This window comes from Gambusia affinis, linkage group LG23 (assembly GCF_019740435.1).
Source record: "Gambusia affinis linkage group LG23, SWU_Gaff_1.0, whole genome shotgun sequence".
Taxonomy (NCBI): Eukaryota; Metazoa; Chordata; class Actinopteri; order Cyprinodontiformes; family Poeciliidae; genus Gambusia; species Gambusia affinis.
Genome location: NC_057890.1, coordinates 3,000,718 through 3,012,040, shown reverse-complemented (window position 1 = coordinate 3,012,040; position 11,323 = coordinate 3,000,718).

Here is an 11,323-nt window from a genome sequence, read left to right as displayed (position 1 = left end):
CTATCTTGGCTAATGTGGTTTTAGCACATTAGCCACTAGCTTGATAACCCTGAGGTCACAAGGACACAAAGCTGGGGGAACCAGCTTCCTTTCGTTTTATGTTATTAATTTATAACTGAGCTGCATTGTTGCAGTGAGAGGATATGGGTTTCTCCCATCAAACAACTGCAGAATATCATTCATTGGCATATTGGTTATATATTCAATAGTGTGAATGCTGTAGACATTCACACTATTGAGTTCCACTTTTCTGGTTACTCCGTAAATTTCGCCTCGCTTCTTCTCCTGCATACTTTGTTCAGTTTTCACCATTAAACGTTTAGACTAGTCAGCTTGCTCTCCTAATGCCGGCTATATCTCTTAGTATTTATAACCTTCATACTTTTTATATTATTCAGCTTTTTATGAATTTTTATCAAAATTCATAAATTTTTCTAAAAAATTAAAAAATTTATTTTTTTAAAGTAAAAAAATTCATTTTTATGAAATGAATTTTCATAAAAAATTATTTTTTATGAATTCATAAAATTCATAAAAATGAACTTTTATGAAAATTGACAGCTTTTGTGCTCTTCAACACCTGGGAATAATTTGAGCTTTTGACATTGTTTTCTTTGTGCTGCATGTAGCATGTTTTTTGTGCTAACTGTGCTAACTGTTGCCTCCAAACAAATGTTGACATCTCAGGAACCATGAAAGGTGTGGATTTCATTCACCCACCGTTTTTATCAGAGGGTACAGGGGAACGTTTCTCTTTGTCAACTCCTCCCGACTCAGAGGGACTCGGAGGGACTCGGAGGGCGCTCCTGACCCAGAGAATGGTCCCGATTCAGAGGACGATTCCGACTTAGGGGCCGGTCCCGAGTCAGGGGACGGTCCCGAGTCAGAGGCAAGACCTGACTCAGTGGCCGGTCCCGACTCAGGGGCCGGTCCGGACTCAGTGGCCGGTGCCGACTCAGGGGCCGGTCCCGAGTCAGAGGCAGGACCAGAGTCATAGGCCGGACCCAAGTCAGGGGCCGGTCCCGAGTCAGCGGCCGGACCCAAGTCAGAAGCAGGATCCGAGTCAGAGGCAGGACCCGACTCAGGGGCCGGTCCTCACTCAGGGGCCAGTCCCGACTCAGGTGCCGGTCCCAAGTCAGAGTCACGACCGGAGTCAGAGGACGGACCCGAGTCAGAGGCAGGACCCGACTCAGCGGCCGGTCCCGACTCAAGGGCCAGTTCCGAGTCACGGGCACGATCCGAGTCAGAGGCTGGTCCCGACTCAGGGGCCGGTGCCGACTCAAGGACAAGTTCCGAGTCACGGGCACGATCCGAGTCAGAGGCTGGTCCCGACTCAGGGGCCGGTCCCGACTCAAGGACAAGTTCCGAGTCACGGGCACGATCCGAGTCAGAGGCCTGACCTGAGTGAGAGGCTGGTCCCAAGTCAGTGGCCTGTCCCGAGTCAGATGCAGGACCGGACTCAAGGGCCGGTCCCGTCTCAGGGGCCAGTCCGGACTCAGAGGCCGGTCCCGACTCAGGGGCCGTTTCCGACTCAAGGGCCGGTCCCGACTCAGATGCACGATCCGAGTCAGAGGCCTGACCCGAGTGAGAGGCTGGTCCCAAGTCAGTGGCCTGTCCCGAGTCAGATGCAGGACCGGACTCAAGGGCCGGTCCCGTCTCAGGGGCCAGTCCGGACTCAGGGGCCATTCCCGACTCAGGGGCCGTTTTCGACTCAAGGGCCGGTCCCGACTCAGATGCATGACCCGAGTCAGACGCCGGTCCCAACTCAGAGCCCGGTCCCGAGTCACAGGCACGACTCGAGTCAGAGGGCGGACCAGAGTCGGAGACCAGTCCCGAGTCAGGGGCCAGTCTGGACTCAGGGGCCGTTCCCGACTCAAGAGCTGGTCCTGACTCAGAGGCACGACCCGACTCAGAGGGCGGACCAGAGTCGGAGGCCGGACCAGAGTCAGATGCCGGTCCCGAGTCAGCTGCCGGTTCTGACTCAGGGGCTGGACCCGAGTCAGATGCCGGTCCCAAGTCAGGGGCTGGACCCGACTCAGAGCCCGGTCCCGAGTCAGCTGCCGGTTCTGACTCAGGGGCTGGACTCGACTCAGAGGCCGGTTCTGACTCAGGTACCGGTCCCGACTCAGGTGCCGGTTCTGACTCAGGTGCCGGTTCTGACTCAGCGGCTGGGTGAGGCTCAAAATTTGCTCCATTGTTAAAGGATTCTTGGCTCTGATCCTCAGAATCGTCTCCACAGCAGACAACGTGTTCAATCCACTTCCATGCTTTTCTCATATAGTTTTTTTGCAGGTGAACTCTTCTAGGTCGGGCCAGGGTTCTTCGGAAAGATTCTGTGAGCTTGTAGATGACGATCGGGTTCTCGCTCTTAATCATTTTGAACAGCAATTCCTTGACCACATCGTCATTGCCACTCAGAAGTTGAAAGATGTCATCGCAAAGTTTTCTTTCCATTTCTTCAAAGAATACAAAATCAATGTCTCTTACTGCTTCCCAGAGTTTTGGGGCAAGTTTCTTGTGGACTGGGTCTGTGTGCTTCATTTGGTAATGGGCGTATGTGGATCTGTAGCTTGATTTATAAATTAATCGCCAAAATATTTTTTCCACCATGTGTTTCCGTTCTTCTTCGGTTCCCCGTTTGAAGCCCATGTTGTTTGCATCTTTCAGAAATCGTTCTGGATCCATGTTTGCCTTAGAATAATTTTCGCTCAGGCAGTTTTCTTCAGAATACAATTCTTCGGTAGGAAAAAACGTCTCTCTTATCCATTTCTTTGTTGAAACAAACTTTTTTCTTGGGGGAACTGGATTTTCCAGGTGGCGTTTAAATTTCCTTACAATAACGTCGTGTCCTTCCGGGTGGTCGAGAAGCGCTATTAAGTTTAGTGCAGAGGCGAACTGGAATGCATCTCTTGTAATGCTTCGATAGATCCTGTTACTTAATTCCTCCGACACTTCAGAAAGAACATCTACATTTAACGCTCCTGTTTCTTTCTGAAGTAAAAGCAAAACCTTCCTGTGTTGCTCATGAAAGGTTTGTCTTACGAGATGCAGTGTTGGTCCGTCGGCTGTCTTTTCAATTATTGTCCAAAGAAGTTCATCAAGAAACTTTTTCTTTCTGTAATCTGGGGTGATTAGCCCCGGATGAACTCTGTTACAGAAAGTCTTCCTAATCCTTTTCCATAAGGAGTCCGTAGGTCTCACGTAGACGTCACTTTGGTTACTCATCTTTTCTCTGTAAGCTAAAATGTCCAAATGATTTTTTTGTTGACTGACCAGAGAATTCACTGAGCAGTTGGTGATGTCATGGTCTTTATGACATCACAAAGGCCCTTAGAAGGACCTCATGACACAGACATCATTTGAAGTTATTCTGATGACATCATTGTCAGCAGCATGGCAACTGTTGCTGGGGTACTAATGCCACACAGTGAGCATGTGCTATGAAAAAAAAAAAAAATCTGTGGGCACTAAATACATTATTCCCACAAGTCTGAACTGGAAATGACCTGTGGAGCTTCGCTGGAACAGGGGTGGAGGGGCAGGGAGCCATTGGTCCCTCCACTTTACTGCCCTACCCATTTTTATTAGTGTGAATGCTGTAGGCATTCATTCACACTATTGACTTCTACTTTTCTGGTTGCTCCATAAATTTCACTACGCTTCTTCTCCTGTACACTTTATACTATTTTCACCATTCAACTTTTATTTACTACTCAGCTTGCTCTCTTAATGGGTCAAAGGACTTTTAGTGCTGTTCCATCTCAGCCTTAGCAAACATACCCATGCAGTAAAAATAAAAAATAAAAATTTTCAATCAGTGTTTTGCACCAAATGGTTAATGATAATAATGACAAGTTTTCAGTGAGGCTCTGTAACAGCCATATGAATGAAACAAGTAATCATTGATATGACAGGAGCACGAGGCTTTGACACCTGGGTGGTGTGTGTGTGTGTGTGTGTGTCGCTGTGGGCGTGACTACATCAACACACACACTGGGTGGTGTGTGTGTGTTGCTGTGGGCGTGATGATCAAGTGTAAATGGGAAAGTTACTGGCCTGCTGGCTTTGTGTGTTTTAGGAAGCGGATGAGCTTCCTAATACAAACTTCCTAGTTTCCCGTGTTTTAATAGGTATTCATGGACAAAATATAATTAACATCAGTCTGTGATTCAGATATTTTTAGGCCAGCAGAGAAGGCCTTGCAGGCCCCACCACTCCTTTAAACAAATAAATCTTGCAATTGGTAGCTTTTTTTATTTGTAATAAGAAATATAAAAATAGTTTTCCTTCCACTTCATAATGATACACCACTTTATTTATCATATAAAAACTTCAATAAAATCCACTGACGTTTGTGGCTATAACAGGACGAAATGTGAAAATAGTTCAGGAGTTATGCAATCTTTTTTACAAGGCATTATAATTGCCAACTTCACCAACAGCTCTGTAATCTTCAAGGACATTCAGGCTCACAAACCAAGGTAGAGTCAGGGAGGCTTCACTAACCTGTAATTAGAAGCTGTTTGTAGTTTTACCTCCTGCATCAGTATCATTTACAGAGATTCTATTCTTGAAAGGTAAGAGTTGCCTGAGGTGTGACAAAATTCATATTAACTTGTTATTTACCAACATTGTCAGAAATAAATTTGAACAATTTCCTGTAAGAAGCATCTAATCAGTTTTAGAATTTATTATTTGAAAATCTCATAAGTCAGTAACATTAAGGATGAGTTTTCCATAACCTTTGAGTCTTTTTCTAATGTCCTTTATTGTTGGGAGGCATGATAACATGGTAACAGTAGTAAATTGACACATTGATGTTCAATGTAGATTTAAAAAAGAAATATAAAAATGAATAGGAAATGTTATAATTCTCTACGTATGTGTTGTGTTTAATGCACTTCAAGCATTAGTTAAATGCTCAAACAAAAATAAAAGTTAAAATTTAGAAAATTGCTGTTTGCAGAGGCTTTATTGGCCAGAGTATCACCTGAAGTCCATAAACACAAGAGTTGCTAAAAGTTGCTAAAAGCTATTCGGATTGGATATTTTACATCTGAAGTTCCTCTACAGCTCAGTCATTTAATCTCTAGTAGTCTGGATACCTGTAATTTTAAAGTGAAAAATTTGTTTGACCCTGGCAACAAACAGTGGCTGAAATATGATTGGTTAAATGCTTGAATATGAAAATACACGTCTGGAAGCAGCGCAACCAGGGGGCTAGCAATGAAAGGAAGCGGACAGATCATTTGGAATTATTTAATAGGTATTCATGGACAAAATATTATTAACATCAGTCTGTGATTCAGATATTTTTAGACCAGCAGAGAAGGCCTTGCAGGCCCCGACGGTCCACCACTGGCAACACTTATTGAAATAAAGCTGATTTCTTCACACACACATGCACAACTGCACATCAGTGCACATCTGCACCCTATGCCCCACTATGAAGTGTGGACACAATTGAAGTGCACATACGGTTTGGAGTGTGCAGGTTATAGATGTGCAAACATTTGAAAATTGGGACAGTGTCATAACTTCCAACATCCAAAATGGCGGGAATGGTCACTGCTCAGGCATTTGTGCTGCTAAAAAGTACAACTACAACAACAAAAATATTTTAAATGCACAGTAAAGGTATTTTTGGTTTCCAAAGTGATTGCTAGAGATATTTGATGGTTCAAATGTGTTTTGTTATGATTTGTCGAACACAAAACAAAATTCAATGTAATCGCATACAAAATAATATTTCAATACTTTACTTGTTAAAACTGATTTTTGTCTTGTTTTTTGCAACGGGCAGCTTGTTTTGTGAATCTTGCCATATTGCCAAGATGGCAAAAAATACACATTAAAACATACTAAGATTCCATTTAACAGTCTGCTATTTGACTAATTATAGGCATGATTACATATTCATCTGGTACTCAATTAAACATTTCTTATGTGGCTAAAAGTTAGTTTGGTAAAAAGTGCTAATGTTTTAACAAAGATCAAGTTAAGAACAAATGTACGGCATATGTAAAATAAAAAATACAAAAAAAGGCCTAATACAACATCAAAAATGAAAAGAAAAGACTAATGTAACTAAAATGTGTTTCTTAAAAGAAACTATGAATGTTGTGACTACATAGTGTGGTAGCAATCTCAGAAACCTGGATTACTGAGGGAAACGATCTGCTGGACGGTAGATGGATATCAGATGTTTAGTCAAAACAGGCTAAACAAAAGGGGAGGTGGTGTTGCACTGTTTGTTAGGTCTAGAATGAGATGTACGGTTATTGCTAAAATGACATTTTCAGTTGATAACTTGATGGAATGTTTATCTGTTAAAATTGAGGGTGGTAGACCTGGACATATGCTAATTAGTTGGGTTTATCAATCTTCTTGCTCATCCATAGATGAGTTTAGTAAGAAAATATTAGAGACATATGAAAGTTGTTGGGTCTATTTTAGTTCCTAACCTGCAAGGAATCAACCAAAAACACAAGTTGCTTTTCTGCAGAAAAGGGAAGCTGAGGAAGACGCGGAGAACCGCCGTCAAACACCGTCTGTGGTCAACTCCGCCGGCTCTCAGTCCCCTACTGCCTTTTATTATGATTACAAGGAAAGGGGTTGGGCTTCTTCACACAGTCACACAAAGAATGGATCAAAGACCTTTATTACAGGATGATCTGGAACCTTCTGTGGACATGAGGCTGACAGTTACAAATCAGTTTCATCAGGAAGCCGTTAACACAAGCAGTTAATGACCAAAGCAGTTGAGGACACAGTAAACGTTTCTAACCCCCAAGCAAACACCCAAGAAACAAGTAATAATGTACCACAAGAGAAAAGAACCGAGTAAACAACACACAAAATAACAATATGACAACATAACCTTTCAAATAAACTCATAAGTAAATGAACTTAGATAATTTTTCTAACAAAAGGGTAGAAAAATTATCTAAGTTATCTATAATGAGCATATCTATAATACATATCATTATCTATAATGAGCATATTAAAACAACATCATTTATAAATACAATGTTTGGTTTAGGTTTCCATCTGTTAATCCTAAAACCTACACAAATCACTAAAGACAGTGCGTCATTGATTGATAATATTTTTATAAATCAGTTCAATGTGAAAACAAAAAGTGGATTGTTGGTCACTGATATAACTGATCATTTGCCATGTTTACTATATTAGTAATCAGTTTAACTTGAATATGACAAAGCAAATTACTAATTTAGTAAATTGCTTTGTCAAATTACTAAATTTGAAATGAAAGTAGAGTCATTAAACTATAATTGGCAAAATGTTTATGTTGATGATGTTAATAAGTCATATAATATGTTTTTGGAAATATTTGTAAGAACTTATAATGATTATATAAACAAACATCTAAAAATAGATTGACTCCTTGGATGACAAAGAGTTTGGAGAAGGCATGTAAAAAGAAAAACAAGTTATGTAAGGATTTCATGAAGTGCCCAACTCAGGAAAAAGAAGGAGCTTATAAAGCTTATTTTACTTATATAAAAATAGATTAACGTCAGTGCTGAGAAAGAAAAAGCAGGATTATTATGATATGATCACTTAAATATGATGTGAAGGGTACTTGAAATATAATTAATAGTGATATTAAAAATAATAAAGATAGAGATTTCCCAATAAGTACTAAACATAACACTATAGTGGAAAAAAAGAGGATATTGTTGAAGTCTTTAATAAGTACTTTGTTAATATCGGTCCTAATTTAGTAAACAAATTGCAAAAAGTTAGAGATGGAAAACATAATTATAAATTTAATAATATTAATAAGGTGTTCGTGGAAATAGTGAGTGAAAGTGAGGTAATAGATGTAGTTAAAAAATTAAAAAATAAGAAATCCAAAGATTGTAGTGATATTGATATGGGTATCGTGAAAGAGATAATTCATAGTATTATTAAACCTCTCACCTATATTTGTAATAGATCATTCTTAACTGGAACCTTTCCTGACAAAATGAAGATAGCAAAGGTTTTCCAGTCCATAAAAGTGGTGACAGGCAAATATTAACAAATTACAGGCCGATATCATTGCTACCACAATTTAAAAAAATTTGGGAAGAAATTATTCATAAAAAGGCTGGACTCCTTTCTTAATAAAAATAATATACTGAATGAGCACCAGTACGGCTTCAGGAACAGCTTTAGCTGTGATGGAGTTTGTGGAGCACATTGATGAAGCAGTTGACCAGAAGCTTAATACCATAGGTGTGTTTATTGACCTAAGTAAGGCATTTGATACTATTGACCACGCAAGACTATTAGGTAAATGTGAACTGTATGGCCTACGGGGAGTTACATATCAGTGGTTAAAGAGTTACTTGAGTAATAGATTACAATATGTACAAATTAACAACACTAAGTCACAAACAGACATAGTAAAATGTGGTCTTCCTCAAGGCTCAGTCTTAGGACCTAAATTATTTATGCTTTATTTAAATGATATTTTTGCAGTATCCAATATTTTAAAGTATATAATGTTTGCAGATGATACAAATTTCTTTTTTTCCTGGAAAATAATAAAAACAGTAGAAAAACGTTAGCTGAGTTGAAAACATCGTTTTATTATAATAAGTTGTCGTTAGAGGAAGGAAAAACTAAATTCATGGTTTTCTCTGGTAATCGGATCTATAATAATGTAAAGTTATGCATAAATGGAGTTGAAATCGAAAGAGTTTATGAGACAAAATTTTTAGGGATTATTATAGATAATAAACTTAGTTCAAAACTTCACATAGAATATACGTATTAGAAATAAAGTTGCAAAATCTATTGGAATATTGCTTAAAATAAAAGATTTAATAAATGTTAAAGGCTTGCATATTATATATTCCTCTTTGGTTACGCCTTATTTGTCTTATTGCCCAGAAATCGAGGAAATGCCAGTAAAACAACCATTGATATATTAGTTAAGTTAATAAGCTATAAAGCTTATTAATAAGGTGTGATACCGTGAACCAACTGATAAACTCTTTATTCAAAATAATATATTAAAATTTAAAGATATTGTTTATATAAAAACACTGGAAATAATGTATAAAGCATTGAATAAAAGTCTTCCTTCTGGTATTCAGAAATTATTTAAACTAAGAGAGAATAAATATAATTTGCGAGATTTGTTTATATTTGAATGTGCGAAAGAGAAAAGCCAGATAAAGTCCAGGTGTGTTTCAGTTATTGGTGTGAAACTGTGGAATGAATTGAACGATGATTTTTAGTTATGTCCTTTCTTGGTGAACTTTAAAACAACTTTAAAATGTAAAATGATAAAATCTTACGCTGTTATGTAGATTAACATATATATTGTGAAGATATCTTGGTTGGATGTAAGGTATAAAAACAGAGTAGGCAAGAATAAGCTTGGCTTCAGCCTATTCCTTTTTTGTTAAATTATGGGTTTGGTTATTGTTGTTTTATTATTTTCTTTTGTTGTTTTCTGTTTAATGTGGACAATTTACCAAAATGAAGCGATTGATGATGACGAATATACCAAAAATGTTACAAGAAATTCATTAGTTTTCTTCCCCTCTAGTCTGAGAAGAAACAAATTGTTTAAAAATCATGATAAAGAAAATATGCTTTCTATTTCACTCCCACAACAAATTAAGACACTAATGTCAAATGAAGCCTAGGCGAAAATTCAAGCTGGGAGACTAAACACAGCCATCACGCATCAGACACTCACCACGCTCCCGCCGCAGCCAATCAGGACAGGTGCGCCGCACCGCTTCAGCCAATCGTCGTTCACGGATCCCTTCAAAGGACAAGCTTCCCCGGATCTTCTCGCTCGTCAGCCGTGCTTCGACCCACCTCCTCCCCATCTCCACCATCATCCCAGGGACATCTTCCTAGCTCCCTCTCTGCTCCTTCGTTCAAGGCTCCGTTCCACCACCAGTATTCGGACCGGGGGGAAGACTACCCTGAGCTAAACCTGGACCGATCACCTGCCTGGTGATCCTCAGCTCACAAGTCTTCCGCCGGGTTCGAGCGCCAAAGTTTCTGTATCATTAAACCTTCTAACTGCTTCTCTTTCTCTGTGTGAGTCTATCCAGATTGAAATATCCTTATGTGTGAAGTTTTCCCTGTAATGACTTTCTACAAAAGGAATTCAAAACAAATATCAATTCCTGTGCATTTTGTGACTGAGATTTTGACAACACATTTTTTTTCCAATTGCAACTTTATTACTGAGAGAGCTGGAAATAGTGAAAGGAGGTCTGTGCAACGAGCGGGTTGCACAGAGCTGGAATTTGACGTAAACATAAACTAGAATCACTAAAAAAGGACTGAACCAAAGTAAAATAGAAGCGCAGCTGATCCAAACAAAGAAAATGAGCTCAGGAACACAGAAATGAACAAAACCAACTCAAAGAACCAAAGATTCTAACAGGAAGACGAAGAAATATCTAATAAATCATCTAGAAGAGAAAAGAAACAGACTGAATCCATGAATCTGACGACGTGTTTCAGAGTAAAAGAGAGACTGAACTATCAGTTGAAGAGAGAGAGAGTTTCACATACAGGAGGAGACTCTTTAGGTTGAATTCAGCACAGAAACGCTGAGGAACCAGGGAGCCAGAGTGAAAATCCTGGATACAGAAGTTCAGTGAATTTGACATTTAATGTGAAGGTGTGGAGGTGGATCAGTGAGCGAGAGGAGACACTGTAGAAGGACAGAATGCCAGCAGGATAGTGAACATACACTGCTACTCTGTTAGAGACTGAGGGAGAGGAGATGCACCTTTCTGTGTTATTGTGCCAGACAGAGAAACCATGATAATCAGAGCATCTCAGACTCCAAAAGTGATTATTCAGATCAAATATATGGTCTCTGCTGATTCTTCTGTAACTCACTGATATCTCAACACTTCCTTTCCACTCGACCTCCCAGTAACTGTGACCAGTCAGAGGAGTTTTACACAGGAGCAGAGGATGATCAGATCTGAATGGGTGATCAGGATTTGACTGAAGCTCCTCCACACATGTCACCTTCCTGTTGTCTTCAGACACTTTGAGGTTTCTGCTCACTGTGTTTGTGTCGATGTTGAGTTGACAGGAATCTGATGGAGAGAACAAACACAATTCAGCTGCAGTCATTAGTCATTTATTCACAGTGATGACTGCTGAATGAGCGATACGACAGTTTTAAGATGTCATGAATCAACTGACATGATGCTAAGGCAAGACTGCTCACAATTATGCTTCCTTGAACAATCTAGGTTAGGTTTGTGGGCCTTATAAAACATAATCATTACATTTAATGCACAAAATCAATCTCAACTATGTA